The sequence below is a fragment of the Panthera onca genome, chromosome A2 (genome assembly GCF_046562875.1).
Source record: "Panthera onca isolate mPanOnc1 chromosome A2, mPanOnc1 haplotype 2, whole genome shotgun sequence".
Taxonomy (NCBI): Eukaryota; Metazoa; Chordata; class Mammalia; order Carnivora; family Felidae; genus Panthera; species Panthera onca.
The window spans coordinates 146777583-146795157 of record NC_138340.1 but is presented as its reverse complement, the minus strand read 5'-3'; the positions used below and the strand labels follow the sequence as shown (position 1 = coordinate 146795157).

Here is a 17575-nt window from a genome sequence, read left to right as displayed (position 1 = left end):
GTTGTGGAGGGTGGGGAGAGCCGGCCCAGCGGGACTTTGGGGTGGGAATTTTGTTCCCCGTGTAGCCCTCTCGAGGTGAACGGGGCGTCCCCTCGCTCCTGACGAGGCGGACGGGTCGGATGGTCCAGCAGAAACATTTCCACTGTGGACTGTTATTTCCTCTTTCGCACGCCCGGCGGTCCCACCCTCGGACTCCCCGGGGCCCCTGGCCTCCCCCCGGAAGGGGCGGCAGGTCACGGCCGGGATGTTCGGGAGCGGGGCGAGGGAAGGTAGGGGTTGTGGCGTTGGCCGGGAATGCCGAGGCGGTTTCGCCATGTTTGTGTTGCTAAGAGCACTTTTTTCCCCTTTGAGGTGGCTTGATGCCACATGGCTCCTCCGGAGCCGCTGCCGGGTTGAGAGAGAGAGAGAGAGAGAGCGAGCGAGCGAGAGTGTGTGTGTGTGTGTGTGTGTGTGTGTGTGTGTGTTTTCAATGTCCGCATTCCAGCTAATGTTGCGCAGATAAAATTCAAACTTGAGGTAAACAGAAGAGGAGGAGGAGGAGGAGGGGGGGGGAGGGAGGGGGAGACTGTTTCCATTTCGAGATCCCACCTCTTCACTCCGCGGAAACCAACATCCCGAATCTGGAGAGCGCTCGCTGATTTCTCCCACCTACCCCACCTTTGCTGTCGACTAGAAGTCAGGCGGCGAGGGGGAGGGTACTTATGGAGAACGCGGCGTCTGGGTTCAGAAAGGGAAAAACACCCCTGGCACTCGGGCCTGGGGCTACCTCCTCCTTTTCGCCGGGAGGGATGGAGGGTGTCTTGGGATCGCTCTGGGCCTGGGGGACGGGAGGTCGGCGCTCCCGGGCGGGGCGAGGGGGCGCTTGCCCCACTCCCTCCCTCTTACTTTCGGGGACCGGACGGTCTCGCTCCCACCCCACCCCACCCCAGGCGCAGGTTCCTGCAGGCGGGCTGGGTGGGTCTCCGGGCTTCCAGAGGGCTGGTTGCGTAGCAGGTGTGTGGTGGGCATTTCTATTTTGTAAGTCTTGCATTTGGTGGGACGACGTGGATGGACAGAGCTGCGTCTTAATTTTTTTTTTTTTTTTTTTTGCAAATTAGGGAGAAAAATCAAGACGTTCCACCCCGCCCCTCCTGTTTTAAATACGGATTCAGCTCGAAGCTAGGCTGAAGGGTGAGTGGGGATGTTTAAGGGTGAGGGTGAGCTTCGTCATGTGGAAAACTAGGCTTTTGACAGCTTGTGGCCACCCCCCCCCACCCCCCCGCCCGGGCGGAGTGCGGGCTCGGTGGTCTGACAGGGGTGACGTCCCGCGGGGTGGGAGCAGGCGCAGGGTCCCGAAGTGCGCGAGGGTCCGCAGCCCTCGTCGCGGGGGAGTGCCTGGCCACGTGAGGGTGGTCTGCGGAAGCGCCGGAGCCGAGAGATGGGCGTGAAGTGCGTAGCACAGTGGTGCCGGGGGCGGACACGAAACAGCCGTGGGCGGTGGAGCGCGGAGGAGCGGAGACTCGCGCCGGCCCGGCCCCAGAGCCGAGGCGACCGTTTTATTCCGAGCGGCGGCCGGAGCCGGGCGCCTTCCCCGCCGGGCCGGCGTCCCGGGCGCGGGTGGGTGCGCACTTCACGGCCCTCTCCCGGGAGACCGTTTCCGGGCGGGGTCCCCGGCCACGAGCGAGGGCTGTAAACAGGGTGGCGCCCTCTGCCCTCCCGCCCCCGGCCTGCCGGGGCGCGCGGCCGGCGGCGCCCGGAGCGGCGGAGGCGCGGCCGCGGCGCCGGCCAGTGGCGGCGGGGGCGCGCCCGCTCCCCGCCGCCCCCGCGCGCCCCCGCCGCCCCGCCGGCCGGCCTCCTCTGTTTTTGTTTTGATGGAGCCCGCGTGCAGCTGGCGCGTGTCGAGTCACGTGCCAGGGGCGGGAGGGGGCTGGGGCGCGGGAGGCGAGGGCGCGGTGACGCACGCGTCCGGAGGGCCTGCCGCGGGGCTAGGGGCGAGGGGGCGTGTGCCCCAGGCAGATCCCGGTGGTGCAGGGTGTCGAGGCCGCATCTGGTGGGGTTCGTGGGAGTTGATGCTCGGTAAGCCTTATTCGGACGTGGGTGTGAATCCCACTGCACTTCTAGCTCGTCGTCACGGCATCTAGGCGAGCCTCATCGATCCGGGCGGGGGCCCGGCGTGCGCTGGTTCGGTCCAAGATGGAGCAGACCTTACCGGCGTGTGTATTTTCTGCGGGCACGTAGAGACCTGTATGTCGTGCTTAATCCTGGCTGCAAGTTATAAACAACTTGAGAAAGACAGGTCCTATGCGTGGCCCAATCCCAGACTGATTGACCCCAAATCCAAATAGGGCTTGGACGGTAGAGTATTTAGAAAAAAACCTTTCTCCGTGTGTTTGATGCACAGTGAGGGGCGAGAACTTACAGAGGTCGCCGGCTTGATGGCATAGATGTTTGTGAAACGATCTGTAGGGAGGAAATAGTAAAAATAGCTTAAATAGTTAACACGTATTAACACTAGATGGGTCACTGTCCGCACTGTGGCGACGCGGGTATGGATATTTGATGAAACATTGTCGTCCCCATTTTACAGCTGGGAAATTGAAATTCACGAGGAGTGGTAAGAGTTGGTCAGTGATGATGCCTGATTAGTACCCAGGGAGGCTGACTCCAGACCTCCTGCTTTAGACCATTGCATGTGCTGCATCTGAAATAACACCTTGACCTAAGGGCCATGAATTTGAGTGAATAGGAATACTTACATGTTTGCCCACGATCCCGCGAGTGTATGTGCGTATGTTTATATATATTTTTTTATGTACGAAGTTTTACTGGTATTGTCGGGGAGATAGGGGAGAATCACTTGGTGAATTCGTTAAGGCCTATAGGCTACTAATATTTACATGAAGTTTATTGTGTAGAGAGAGGGATCCGAGTAATGTGAAGAGGACCGATTCTGTGGAAGTTTTTTGTTTTGCTTTTGTTTTGAGGCTTGAACATGGCGTTTGTGAAGTGAAGAGTCTGGAAGGTGCAGATATTTTCTAAGGATTTACATGAGCAGCCACAACAAGCCCCTTCGGTTCTTACTAATGACTGCTGTCTAGTATTGTTAGCTGTAAAGCAGACATAGGCATATTATCAAGTTTTAGGGATTGGTTTTCATGTGGCTTGCAGTTTGGGTTAGAAAAGTTTATAGACCCACTGAGGCAAGCCGGACACAAATATGAGTGTCATGGGTCTGGCATGGAAATGATCTCTCTCCTTCTCCTGTCATCCCTGTCCTTCTTAAGCCACCAAGAACACTTTTCTCCAGCATTGCCTAACCAGTTGTGGTTCATTTGCACAGCTCTGCACAGGTTGTTCCTCTGCTTCTTGAGTACCTGGTTCCAAACTTCCCCTGGTTTCTGTTCAGAAAACATTTAAATACCCTCCCTGTGTCACCGCTGTGTTCTGTATGTATCTGTGTTGCTGCATGTTTTACAACACAGGGTATTTTTGTTTACATGTTAGACACTCTGACTAAATCCAGCTTGTCAAAGGTGCTAATGGTGATTCTTTGTATATCACTGGGACACAGTAGGCATGTAAGTTTACCCCGTGGGTCTGAATTGAATTTGTGTTGCGTTATACGTGGTGTTCGCCTCTGTCACCCATCCTCATTCTTAAATGTCTTCATCTCCTCTGCTGCTAGCTTATTAGGCTCAAAGCACACATCCTTGAACAGAGAATACAGAATACTATGGACACGTTCTTGTGAAAGGAACAGAACCGAAGGAGCAAAATGTAATCAATTTTCACTTGTTTCCGAATTTCATTCCCAGTTGGCTAACTGGACCGCGTGAATTTTCTTGGTTACTCCTGTAAACCGGGACGGATGCTCAACATCCTCACTTTTCAGCTTTTTTAGGAAAGAAGAAAGGGCACTCTGTTATAGATGGACGTATTTTATGTGCCATAGCAAAATATAGATGCTTAATCACCTTTCATTACACTGTAATTTTTAGATTCAGTATTACCGGGGTATTTATAGAGCAGCATTCTCCCGTAGAGCTTTTTGAGACCATAGACATGAATTTTACTGATATATGTATAATGACTTCAAGTAATAGCCACTAGCCACTTGAAGAGTTTCAGTGTGGCTAGTGTGACATAGGAACTGATTGCTAGTTGATTTCAGCGTAAGGAGCCACCACTAGCTAGGGGCAAAGGTATTGGACAGCACAGCTACGGAGGATTCGCTTATGGTTAAGTCTGGTACTTGACAGGTAAACATTTAGGCTGAAGTTATTCTGCCTTTACAAGAAAAATCTTGATTCATTTCCTAGGGCCTAACACTGTGCTTCTCGTTCATAGATTATAAGGTGTTTACTAGGTGATATTTTCGACCTGTATGAGGTCTTCATATTATAGAGCATTTGTCTGTGTGTTCTGGGAACTTGCCACGTAATTCATGTCATCTCCCTTTTTTTAGGAGCAGAGTGGAGTGATTATGAATAGTTGTAATTATGAGTAGCTACAAGTCAAAGGGATTTGAGCCCTTGACCTGTAAACTGAATGAAAGTCCCATAAGCATAATCATTACTTCTCTAAGATGTGTTGTGAAAAGCAGGCACTGTGTTTGTCCTGCTGACCCTTGTATCCCTGGTGCCTCATACAGTATCTGACACATACCAAGCGTTTATAATTAGTTGTCGAATGGATGAATGTTCAAGTAGGTTAACCCCTCTAATGTGGCTTCAGAAGGTACATGTATAGAGCTGAACAAGAGGCTGAGTACCAGTAACTACACCGTATTTATGGTTCTTCCAAGGAACGCAGTCTTTCCCAGGACGTTATTGTTCACTCAGTGACTTTGATTTCTTCCCTGTAAGGTATGTAGCAGGACTTGTGATCCTTTATTGATAACACAGAAGTAAAGTCACGAGAAGATTGGTGGTCAGGTCATACAGAGAGAGTTGGAAGCGTAAGTCAGATTGAAGTAGTTCCTTCTATTGCCTTATGCACTCGTCCCCGATTCTTTTTCAGTGAAATAAACTCATGGCACTGAGCTATGTTAGAAAATTTGGTTTGTAAAGTTGAAGGTAATTATGTATGTTAATAGAGTCTGAAAACAGCTCTGAAAATACATCTAGTATGGCATGACATGGAGAAAAGAGCTTCAACATGAGAAACAGGAACGGAAGCATTTATTTCTTAAATCTCTAAATCTCAGTCTGTGGTAATCCTAACACCCAGGTTATAAATTTCTCAAAGGGAATATTTAAAAACGTAAATAGAAACAGATGTTTAGGTTGTGCAGATAACCACTACCAGGCTTTGAAATATTTATGTCGAAAGGTACTATATACATCAAACATCTGTTCAGAACGAGAGCCCCGAGGCCCACAATTGTAGATTTCATTTCATGTGGTGGGTGCTGTATTGGGGAGTTGATGACGGAGCCCGATATGTGGTCTGGTGCTTGTCGAAGGTGGTGCACAGGCTGCTGTCACGGCTGTGCCTCAGACTTCCCTTCCTCGTGGTGTGAGGTGTGGCTGGGTTACAGGCTCGTCCTCATGCCTAGGACGCAGGCTAGCTTCCTATTTTTCTGCCACTGTGTGTTCCACAAATGAAAACTAAGTTTATACTAGAGTAAGTAAAATACATTTGAAAATGCAAATCTATCATTTAGAAAAGATCACGTGATACATTCCAAGATAAAAACATGAAGTGTGTTTTTCGTGGCGGGGGGGGTAGTGGGGAGGGGAGGGCAACTTTCCCTTTAGCGATTTCTGGCCTCTTAATCCATGGCTCTTTACACACATTTGGTGTGCGCTTCTTTGATGTCAGTGGTAGTGGGGGGAAGCCCCAAAACTGTTAACCACGTGTCCCATAAATTTGGGGACCCTTAAAACCAAAACCAAAACACGACTATAACAAGACAAAACTAACCTCTCCTGTCAGCAACAAAAGTTAACCCAAGCAATCAATTAAATGTAAAGGACTGTGAGATTTGAGTTGTGTAGAGGTCAGCAACATGAAGGGTTTTTTTTTTTTTGAAGGCATTAAATGTAAATTATTCTAGATGAAAGAATTTATATGTGTTTAACCATGTAGCAATAATAAAAGAATTCATATTGCAGTAGGTCAAGATGGATGTATTTGTCTAGAAGATCCTGTGGGACCACTTCGGATTCAGGTGTGTAGTTAAAGAATCATTTCAGGTTTATTGAGAACTGTCCCTAGTGACGTCGGTCACTAACTTGGTATAATAATTGAGGGAAGTTAACTGGTTTCATTTCTTTCTCCTCACTGGGGTGGGTGGATTGGATCACTGGTTCCCAGACTTAGCGTGCGTTAGACTCACCCAGGGCTTGTTAAACCCAGATTGTCGGACCCCCGGCCCAGAGTTTCTGACTCAGCGGGTCTAGGGTGGGCCTCACGATCTGTAGTTTTTGCAAGTTTCTAGGAGATGCTGTTGCTGGCCGGGACTACATTTTGAGAACCACTGGATCAGATCATCTTTTGTAAAGTTGTATAATCTTGGGCCTGTTTCTTCGTTTTTCAAGTGGCAGGCACCTGTCCTTTGAATTCTGCAGTATCGTGTCCTTTAAAGATTGCTGGATGGCAGACTGAGTTGTAAAAGTTTAAAATGGGTTAATTTAATTTTATGAGAATTCAGGTATTTTGCAAAATCTTTGGATCTGTTCAAATTTAGATTGGGTATTCTCACCCAGCAGTCAAGGTCCCCGGTTAAATTACACTGAAATATTTCCGATGTTATTAAAAGACAACACTATTCTCTGTTTCTTAAGCCTGAATGTTCTATCAAATATAACCAAGCAACTTATAATAGCTCCAGGATATGATGGAGCACATTACGTAATTGGGAGCTCACTAAATAAAATGGTGTTTATGAGACAAAGCTCCTTTCCGAGTTAAAACTCTGTGAGTTTGGGTTCTTGGTAGATGGATAGCATTAACCTGGACATCCTTCCAAGTTAACTGCTTTAGCAGAAGAGTCACGGCTACAGGAAGGAGATGCTCATTAGGGGATTAAGAGTAAGTTGTCACAGCACGGCCATTCCCTGTCTTGAGGACTTTGGGGAACAGCGGAGGCTCTGCAGTTTGTAAATGAGGAGCATTTCGGGCTAAAATCTGGTAGGACGGCCGTGGAGCCAGGAGATGTCATAAAGCAGCCCTTGCAGGTCACGTGTACGGTTCTTACCCAGAGTGTGTGTTTATTTTTGTGGTGGTGGTGGTGGTAGGGGGAAGTAGTGAAGGGGCTTTGGGGAGGGGTTGGTGGCGATTCTAAGGCATTCTGACAGGTTGTGCTCTGCAAATATTCCATATTAAACTAGACTCCCAGGTGCCAAGAGCCAGATGGACTCACAGTCTGAGGTGAGTTGAAGTGAGGATTGACAGTACATTCTAATGTGAGTGAATTTATGGGAGAAGAAAGGATAGCAAGCAATTTTTTTTTAAATTTTTTTTAATGTTTATTTTTTCTTGAGACAGAGACAGAGTGTGAACAGGGGAGGGGTGGAGAGAGAGGGAGACACAGAATCCGAAACAGGCCCCAGGCTCCAAGCCGTCAGCACAGAGCCCGACGCGGGGCTCGAACCCACGAACTGGGAGATCATGACTTGAGCTGAAGTCGGATGCCCAGCCACTGAGCCACTCAGGTGCCCCAGGATAGCAAGAATTTTTAAGGGAAAAATCTTACCTGAGAGCGAGGAAATAAAAAAGAAATGGGAGAGGTGTAGGGGGTGGCAGGGTAAAAATGAAAGGTTTTAAGTTTTTTAAATGTTCTAAAACTGTGTGTATGTCAAGACTAGTTAATAGCACAGGGTTCTTTGTTAGAAAATAGCTTAATGAGTTTTCCTTTTAATTTCCAGTGAATGCTTCAAGATACCACCAGATGCTATTATTTGACTTCTCTCGCATGCCTTTCCAACGTTATGCCCAAGATCCATACAGTGCTTACTTTTTTAGATTGCTTTATGATCGTTAACTTGTTTAAATCAAATTCCTGGAAGGCACACGCAGTGTTTATTATTGGATGTGTTTTATGGATTAGGAAGCAAATCATTTGTGTAGCACAGGCCACAAATCTGGGCGGAGGCCATGAGATCTCACTGCTTTTCACGTCTGCTGGTGTTAATTTTATCTTGAAATTCTCTGTTTTCTAACTGCTTTTATAAAATGATTGAACCTTAAATCTTAAAGTTGAGTCAGCATCCATATAATTGCTTTTAGACTGTATTTCAAGGAAAGGGCCTTAGATTTTGATATACTGTTTATTTCTTTGAAAAGGACCACATGTGACTTGCTGCTCGTCATTTCTTGACTTCAGCATCTGTGACATAATCTTCGGAACTAAATCTGTGACACTGGTTTGAATTCTTTAGACTTGAGAGTTTGAGGCTGGGGTTGGCAGTCTCTGTATGACAGGAGTGCTGGGGGGGATGGCCCTTGGACCAGTTTTCACTCAGCAGTGGGAGGTGGGGTGTGCCGCTGTGTTACCTCCCGCCTTCCCCTTCCTCAGCATCTTTTAAAAGCCTCCTGTGCTTCGGGGAGTTAAGACACTTAGTGTTTTTCTTGTATTTAATCACATTAGCACCGGGCAACATCGTCTTTGCCCTTGTCACATGTCTTCAGTTTCCTCTTTTCCAACTTGTGTCACTTCTTTTCTTAGTTAGGCATCTAGCTTCTCAGGATGACTTCTGGTCGGCCAAAGCCCCCCATCTCTGGATTTCCTTCATGATCCTGTCTCCACGTGTTTCTCTTCTTCCTTTCCCTGCCAGTTCTCTCCTTGTGCTGTGGCCGATTTTATTTAGTTTGGTGGAAAGGGTATTAAGGTAGAGTAGTGTTAGTAACTGTAAGAACGATTAGTGGGTACGTGCCCCTTGGGATGCTCTGCTAAGCGCTTCGTGTTCTTCCCACGGGATCCTAGTTCCCACTTGCTACGGTACCGTGGGGGAGAATGTCCAACTCTGTGGCATAGGCTGTCATCTGGAAAACGGGGGCTTGGTGGAGTAAGGTGTGTCTGGCCCTACAATGTTGTGATTGAGTTTATTCACCCTCGAAGGAATACTTCAGCTTTCTGAAAGATACCTGTTACTCAAGACTGGGGTCTCAGTGTAGGGGTGTTGCTGCTCAATCCCAGGAGCAGGATCCAGGACTCCTTATTTCAGACTGCCTGCAGTGTGGCCGGCCTTCTTTTTCCTTCAGAAGCCAGGGAGGAGCCTCAGGGGACCCTTCTCCATACTTGTGCCATCTACAGTAGAAGACCTGAAAACTGAACCTGAACACTCCACTTTGGAAAGGTTGTTGACCCCGATTTGGAAGATTTTGCCACTTCTCATCTCCATGGTGGTGACATTCTGCTTCTGAAGACATCTTTTTTCATTGATGGTTCATTAGGAGAGTTTCTGGGAACCTGCTTAATTCTTCTGTTAATTCTTGAAGAGCTTATTAAAAAACGCTACCTCACAGGTTTTCTTTTGCAAAATTATACGTGGTCTGTGACCTTGAGTGCCTGTTTCCTATTTCTAGGGGAATTTTTGTTAGTACTGAATCTTTCTGTAATGTTCACAGCTACGCCAAGCTACTTATCTGTTCATTGTCAAGGCCACTGACAATTGTTTTGCTTTCTGCTTTCGTATTGATGTATCATGCATTCATTGCACGTATTGTCCATTTTCTAAAAATCTATGATTATCTTTTTTGTTTCTTTATGTTTCCAGAGAGATTAATCATTGCTGTGCTAGGAACACTTACTTACTCAGCTTTGTCTTTCGTGTTGTTCGTATTCCTTCAGCTTTTCCTACTTTTTTAGTTTTTCAAAATTGTATGGTACCTAATTCTTAGAGGCTCTATCCCAAAGGAATTTGTGAGGACTCTTTGAATTTTAGGGATTACTGCCCGAGGATGCAAGTATTTGGTAGCAACAAGTGAAAAATATCTTCTTTTAAATTCATTTATTTTTTTGAGAGAGTGAGAGTGCATGCACATACACGGGGGAGGGGCACAGAGAGAGGGAGAGAGAGAATCCCAAGTAGGCTTCACACTGTGAGTGCAGAGCCCCACGCGGGGCACCGTCTCACGGCCTTGAGATCAGACCTGAGCTGAAATCAAGAGTCGGATGCTCAACTGACTGAGCCACCCAGGCACCCCAAGTGAAAAGTCTTTTTAAATAGAATGCTATTCATAGGCTTTCTTTGGACTTTATCTTTAAAATCTGTGGTCTAGTTGATTATGCCTTTTAGTTGGTTTGTGAACAGTTAACTGTGGTTGCTGTGTTCATAAGCTTCTCCTATTTTCATGACAAAAGGTATAAAAATCCTGTTTTTCTCCCACCCTTAAAGGGTTCAAAATTAAAATTCTTTCTGCTACAAATTTAATTCTTCTGAAAGGGAACATAGGAGTTTGCTCTTTGCCATTTATATTTGTTACTACCTAACTAGTAGTTTGGAACAAAGACTTTGTAGGCTTAGTGAATCAGTATGCTGTTCAGTCCTTTCATATCAGCTACAGAATATTTTTCAGTAGTAGCAGAAACAACAGAAATATCCCAACAACAGATTTGCTTTAAAAAGATTTTTAAATGTTTATCCAGATAAGAAATGCCTCCCCATAGCTGAAGAACATTTGCTCCTATGTGTGTGGGGTGGGGATGGGAAAGTGGTGGTGATGGTGGTGTCCTGGCTTATCCTGGGCTCATGCTGTGTCTCATGGTCCCAGCCCCTTAACCCCAGGAAGGGCCCAGCAGTTTTAGAGGACATTGGCAGTGGGACCCCGAGAGGGACTGGAAACGCCCTTCTCCTTACTGCGTTTCGTTCTTGTTTTTGCAGGGTACTCGTTGTTTGAAAGCACTGAAATGCAATTGTATAAATATACATATTGCTTGCTTACATCTTTTTGGATCATTGTGCTCTTTTGGAGTTAAGGGATCTAAACTCTGGGAAGATTACTAATTAGGAACAGGTCAGGTCCTGGATATTCCTGGTAAAATCCAGTGTATTTTGGATTGCAGCACTTTTCTGTGTTACTTTTCATGCATTGGAATCCTCCTAATCCTGGACCTGGAGTCTAGGAGCAGGCCCTAGTTAAGTATGTCCTCTCTGGGCAACTTTTGTGTCCAAAAGTAAACCAAAGAAAACAAACAAACAACGCTTAAAGATGTCTGGGATCCGTCTGAAAGTGTTGTGTGATGTTGTCACACCATGGCCTTGGGATACTGACAAGCCATTTTCGGCCATTCCTCTCTTTCTTGTTTATTCTTTTTTTTCTTCCTGTGTTCTTTACTGTCTTCACTTCTTTCCCTTTTGTCCCCCCCTCTTTGGGTTCTTTTCTGTTTCTTCTGTTCTTCCTTTCTCCTTTCCCTTTGCCATTCCTGGTATGGATAGCCTAGTGACGCCCTGAAGTTACTGTAGGCATTTTTTTTTAACCTAATGGCAGCCCAGAGCTAAATACAAGTTTTCCTCTATGATTCTGTGCTGATGCAAACGATCTCTGAAGAGTTTCATATGTTTATATAGCATATTCTATGTTGAATGGAAAATATTATGTGAGCTATATTTCATATGGATGTTCAGATTTTGTGCTCAAGGACATTCTGCCAAAATTGAGGTAATAGTAATCATACAGATAATGAACTTCAGGATTCTTTCTATTTATGAAATTGTTGGTAAACGGCGATGTTGTCTGAGTTAACGTAATGATTTTAAATTGCTTAAGCTTGGGGTAGTTGGGTGGCTCAGTTGGTTAAGTGTCCGACTTTGGCTCAGGTCATGATCTCGTGGTTCGTGAGTTCGAGCCCCACGTCAGGCTCTGTACTGACAGCTTGGAGCCTGTAGCCTGCTTCAGATTCTGTATCTCCCTCTCACTCTGCTCCTCCCCCACTCGTGCTCTGTCTCTCAAAAAATAAATAGACGTTAAAAAGAATTTTTTTTTTAAATTGCTTAAGCTGTAACAAAGTTTGGTGAAAAAATGTGACAGTCGAATGGGTTGTAAATACGCGATGATTACTTATGCCATTCTCAAGGGATCAGAGTATATTCTAGTTCCAGTGGCTTCACAGCTGATTGAATGCCTCTTCTTATTTTATAAATAAGGCAGCTTACTTAATTTTACATGGCTGGTTAGTGGCATAGATGACCACAGTTAGGTTTTCCACTTCACTATCCACCCTGCTTTTTTGGACAGAAAGTTTAATTTACGAAATTTCGAGGTAAAATGGGCAGAGAAGCCTGAGAAGAATGTACACATTCTAAACCTAGCTTGGCTTGAATTTATTAGTTATGAGGTGTTGGATGAGGTGATTAACTTCTCTGGATGCCAGGTTTTGGACGGATGTACTTGAAGCTCCCCTCCAGGACGGTGACTTGTACTCAGGTGAGAAAAATGAAAGAGACACAGGTTTTCTTGTCGTGCATTTCCGCGATTTCCGTGTGTGTCTTATTTCAAGTAGATACTGTCCCCCCCCCCCCCCCCCCGCCCTGCTTTTTTTGGTAGGTATCACTCGTGTATTTTCTTGTCAGTGAATCAGCTTTTCTAAGGATATTGTGGTTGCCTCTGTATTCAGGTGTCTCCAGCTTCATCTTGGTTAACTGAAGTAAAAACATTTAGAGGCAGGTCTCTCCTAGTTTCAAACTGGTGGAAGGGTACCATATGGGATATGCATAGGTGGATACCTAAGAGGTGCCTTATTCAAATTGTTTGTAGTTTCTTACGGTGTTAGAAAGTAATGTCATGTAAATAAGATATAAGAGAATTTGGCTCTTCTGGTTTCTAGAGTTGCTTTATTTGGGATTGTGGAACAGGTTTTTCCATTCTTAGTAGGATAACCTGGCATTGTTTGTGTCAGAGAGAAGACAGTTGTGACAATCTCGAAGGATAGGAAAGATGAGAGGAGTTGAAAGCCTTGGAGAGAAAGATGAGGAGGCTGGAGTGTGACCGTGAACTCTGATCCCCTTCCCTCATTGCTTAGAAGCAGTTACCATGCTCTGCTTTGCCTAAAGAAACCCCTTGTTTCAGTTAAACACTTTGGAACGCCTCTCCTGTGCATCACATCGAGCTGGGTGCGAGGGGAATTACAAAAGAATTATCCATGAAGACTTCTTCCTCTAGATGTTTACCCTCCAGCTGGGTCTCTGATGCATAGGCCGTGAAAGGAGTGGGTGAACGTCTCAGTGCCCCAAGAGTGGTGGAGGCAGGAGAGAGAAAAGAGTGCAGAAGTAGGGAAAGACCCTGGGGAGCCATGCAGTTGCAGCAGCCTGAAGCCCTGGTAGTTAAGGACCCCTAGAGAACTCGTTTGCATATTCTTTTGCCAGAGAGTGCGGGGATGCTGTCGGGCTAAGTTAGGACCCAGGGTTGGGTGTTGGGGAATGACCGTTGCGTGTTTTCAAGTGGCAAAGGAGGAGACCCTGTGAAAGTACCAGAGCCTTTTTACCCCATCTTTTTATTTTGAAAGCTTGAAACCTTTAGCAAAACAGTCCCGTAAGCACACATATATCCTTGTAGATGAAACAGTCGTTAACATTTTGCCGTGCTTTCCCTCATGCTCACTGTATGTGTGTGTTTTGAATCAAATGTGGTAAGTAAATTTATAATGTTTTGCCTCACCACTTGAATATAAGTTTCAGATACCATGACATTTCACCTCTAAATACCTGCTAAAGGGGACCTTCTTCTAATTAAAGCTAATAACCGCACTACAATGATCACACCTAAGAAGTTTAGCATTGATATAATAACATGGTCAAATATATACAAAATATTTTAATTTGGGAGTGGAATGTGTATTTATTTTTGTTTTTAAAATCAGGAAGACTTATCTGGCACAGTGTGTGTTGAATGAACTGGTGGGGCAAGACACAAACTGGTTTGTACATATTTAAAAAGTCACGTATAGTCATAAAAATAGAAAGACGTTCACTATTTTCTTGAATATATTCATGATCTATTCATGATACAATCTTAAGTAAGAACAAGACATGGGAGAGTGTCAAAAAGAGAATTTATAGGGGCTCCCGAGTGGCTCAGTCGGTTAAGTGTCTGACTCTTGATTTTAGGTCAATATATGTAATTTACATTGCATATATACATATGCTGCCTTTGATGATAAAAGAGAAGTGTGTTTAAAAAGCTGCTAAGAGAAAATGAGTGTTTAGGAATAATGTCTTTTTTCTTTAAAGGCAGATTCTTGGGTTTTATTGCTGATTGTATGAAGGTTAACAACCTTTTTGAGAATATACCAGAAATCTGTTTTATTGGTAAATTTTTTCCATTTGATAGCAATTTGATTATTTCATGTGATGATTTTTATAGAATCGTATAGTGAATTTGTGTGATACTTATCTTTAAAAAATAACTTTTTTTGCAATGTTTTGAAATACATTGCATGAAAGGTTAAAATTAATTTTGGAGTTAACTCAGCCACAGTTTATTTTCTGTTGTTGTATGATTAACAAAGTTATTGATTGGTACTTAGTGCCTTTTTCTTTTGAAGGCCAGTGTTTATTAATTAGTGAGTGTTGAATTGCTCCCAGTGTCCATTAGGCATCCTGTGGTTAATAAAGACAGATAGCCTGCTCTTGATAGATGCTTCTGGAAAGTTAACTTGTCAACAGTGGTAGTTAAATTCCTGTCAGGGAGGGAAGCCCCTGATTGCTGGGACAAGCCTTCAAGAGGAAAGGAACTCCAGGCTGCTTAATCAGGCACCTAGGGTGTGACTTTGCAGATGAAGAAATCTGATTTTGCTAGTTCATTCAGAGTTGATGGGGAATGTGAGACTGAATGAAGCCTGCCAAACAAATTTACAGGAGACTGAACTTCCATGTGTTAATTTGCAGTGGGAGATGTACTATGGCCAGCTGTAAATTTGTTGAAAGGATGACATTTGGATCATAACTTTACTTGGTGAACATAGAAATAAGATGGGGGGGAAAATTAGATATTTTCAATTGCTATTTCCATCAAGTCATTAGAATTTGATAGAGGACTTTTCATTTATTTGTTACCCCAGGGGCTATTCTGCTTAGAAACTGGGGCCTGGGGTACCTGGGTGGCTCAGTTGGTTCAGTGTCTGGCTTTTGGTTTTGGCTCAGATCATGATCCCAGGGTTGTGGGATCGAACCCTGTGTTGGGCTCCATACTTGCTTAAGATATGCGCCCCCCCCCCCCCCAAGCTTCAGAGTCTGGGTGGCTCCGACTCTAGATATTGGCTCACAATCTTTCAGTCCTGGGATGGAGCTCCGCTGTTGCTTGGGATTCTCTCTCCCTCTCTCTTCCTCTCCCTCGGCTTGGGTGCACACTTGTGCACTCTTGTTCTCTCTCTCTCTCTCTCTCTCAAAAATAACCTTTAAAAAAAAAAAAGATTCTCTCTCTCTCTCCCTCTGCCAATCGCACATGCGCGTGTGCACGCGCTTGCTTGCTCTCTCTCTCTAAAATCAACAACAACAACAAACCCAAAACAAAACTGGGGCCTAAAATTAGAGCCTCTTTAGTATAGTGTGGTGCTAGATAAGAACAGGATGAATTCTTTTCCAGTTCCCTTTGTAATCAGTTACCAAAGGCCCCATAGCCTTATTTATGCCGGGTACATTATAATACAGTAGGGAGACAATAATAATAGTGAGTGCTTAGCACGTGTTGGGCATTTTACTAAAATATTTTTCTTCTGTAATTCCATTAATCCCATAATAGCCCTAGGAAATAGGCACTATTATCATTCCCACTTCATAGACGAGAAAATCAAAGTTTAGGAAAGCTTGGGGCTTAGAGCCCAAGTTCCAAGCCAGGTGGCCTGACTCTGGAGACGCTTATGATCTTAGCTTATGATAGAATTTCTTTTGCACATTGCAACTTCTTTCCAGTTGTGTTTTCCTTAGGATATAGCGTGGTCATTTTGAGACCCCTTATCTCCCAAGTGAACACGTAGGAAATGTAGTTAATGTTAAAATATTTAAGCACTAACTCTTAGGGTAGTTTTTTTTTTTTTTTTTTTTAAGATGCTGATTTTAATCTATGATAATTCTGAATAGTTTCATTTGGAGGATGGACCATTAAAAATTTAAAAGGTTGCAAAAACCCCCAAACATAATGCAAAGAACAGCTATTTTTAGTTCACCTGTTAACATTTGGTGCCTATTTTCTTGCTCTCTGTATTTATGTATATATGTGTGTGTTACATGTATATTTTTTTTTCTGAGTCATTTGGGATGTTACATATTGCATGACCCTTTATCTCTATTTCAGTGGGCATTTCCTAAGAACAGGGATTTTTGGTTATATACAGTTACTACCTCATAAATTTATGTTGTTAAATTAGTTTCATCTAATCTGCTGTACATATTGTGATTTTATCAGTTATCCTAATGAGGTCCTTTTTAAAATATATTTTCTTAAAGTTTATTTATTTTGAGAGAGAGAAAATGGAGGAGGGGCAGAGAGAGAGGCAGAGAGAGATAATCCCAAACAGGCTTCACGCTGACAGCTCCAGGCGTCAACTCATGAATTGTGAGATCATGACCTGAGCCCAAGTCGGACGTGCAACCGACTGAGCCACCCAGGTGCCCCCTAGTAAGGTCCTTTGTAACATTTTTTCCCCCTGTGGTAGGAGATCCTGTCTAGGGTTATATGTCGTATTTAGTTGTCGTATCTGTTTATATCCTTTAATTTGGAATATTTCTACAATTTTTTTGTCTTTTTTTAGATTGACATTTTTGAAGAAGATAATCATGCCTGTCCTTTTTTTTTTTTTTTTTTTTTTTTTAATAATAGAAATTTTTTCATTGTGTGTTTGTCTGATGTTTCCTCATCTTTAGAATCAGGTTATGGGCCAGAACTTACCTTTTCCCCTTCTTAATAAGTTTATCGTTTTTAAAAATCAGGAAATTAACACTCATGTAATAATATTATCTAAGTACAGACCTGACCAGATCGTACGTTACATCTAGTCTTATTTTATCTGGAACGGTTTCCCTGTCTGACTTTCATGGCATTGACATTTTTGGAGAGTATTAGCCAATTATTTCTAGAATGTTCCTCAATTTTGGTTTGTTTGAAGTTTCCTCTTGGTTAGAGTCAGGTTTTGCACTTTTGGCAGAAATGCTGCACAAGGGACATTGTGTTTTTCTCAGTGCGTCATACTTGGAGTCACATGATGTCTGTCCCACTGCTGGTGATACTCATTTTGCTTATTTGGTTAAGGTTCTGTCTGTTAGGTTTGCCCAGCGTAAAGCTACTCTTTCCCTCTTTACAGACAATAACTATCTTGTGGAGTGATGTTTTTAGTTAATGTCCTAATTACTCCTCAAACTTTTACTCATAGGCTTTAGAATCCTTGGGTGACTCTTGCCTGAACTGGTTATTCTTATGATGCCCACTGGTGATTTAACATGCCATCATTCCCGGGGCGCCTGGGTGGCTCAGTCAGTTGAGCGTCCGACTTCAGCTCAGGTCATGATCCTCACGGTTCGTGAGTTCGAGCCCCGTGTCGGGCTCTGTGCTGACAGCTCAGAGCCTGGAGCCTGCTTCAGATTCTGCATCTCCCCCTCTCTCTGCTCCTCCCCTGCTCGTGCTCTGTCTCTCTCTCTCTCTCCTTCAAAAATAAATA

The 17575-nt window shown here is 44.4% G+C and overlaps 1 protein-coding gene across 23 annotated transcripts in view; it reads left to right on the top strand.

Moving 5' to 3' along the window:
- Nucleotides 1-17575, top strand: part of LOC132679532 (uncharacterized) — a 222147-nt gene that overhangs the window by 2349 nt on the left and 202223 nt on the right. For 20 of the 23 annotated variants that reach the window (XR_013552682.2, XR_013552688.2, XR_013552685.2 and 17 more), the window contains exon 3: nt 1098-1170. The gene's annotated coding sequence lies outside the window, so the exon portion shown is untranslated. The other 3 variants (XR_014137322.1, XR_014137324.1, XR_014137323.1) reach the window with 3 other exon arrangements.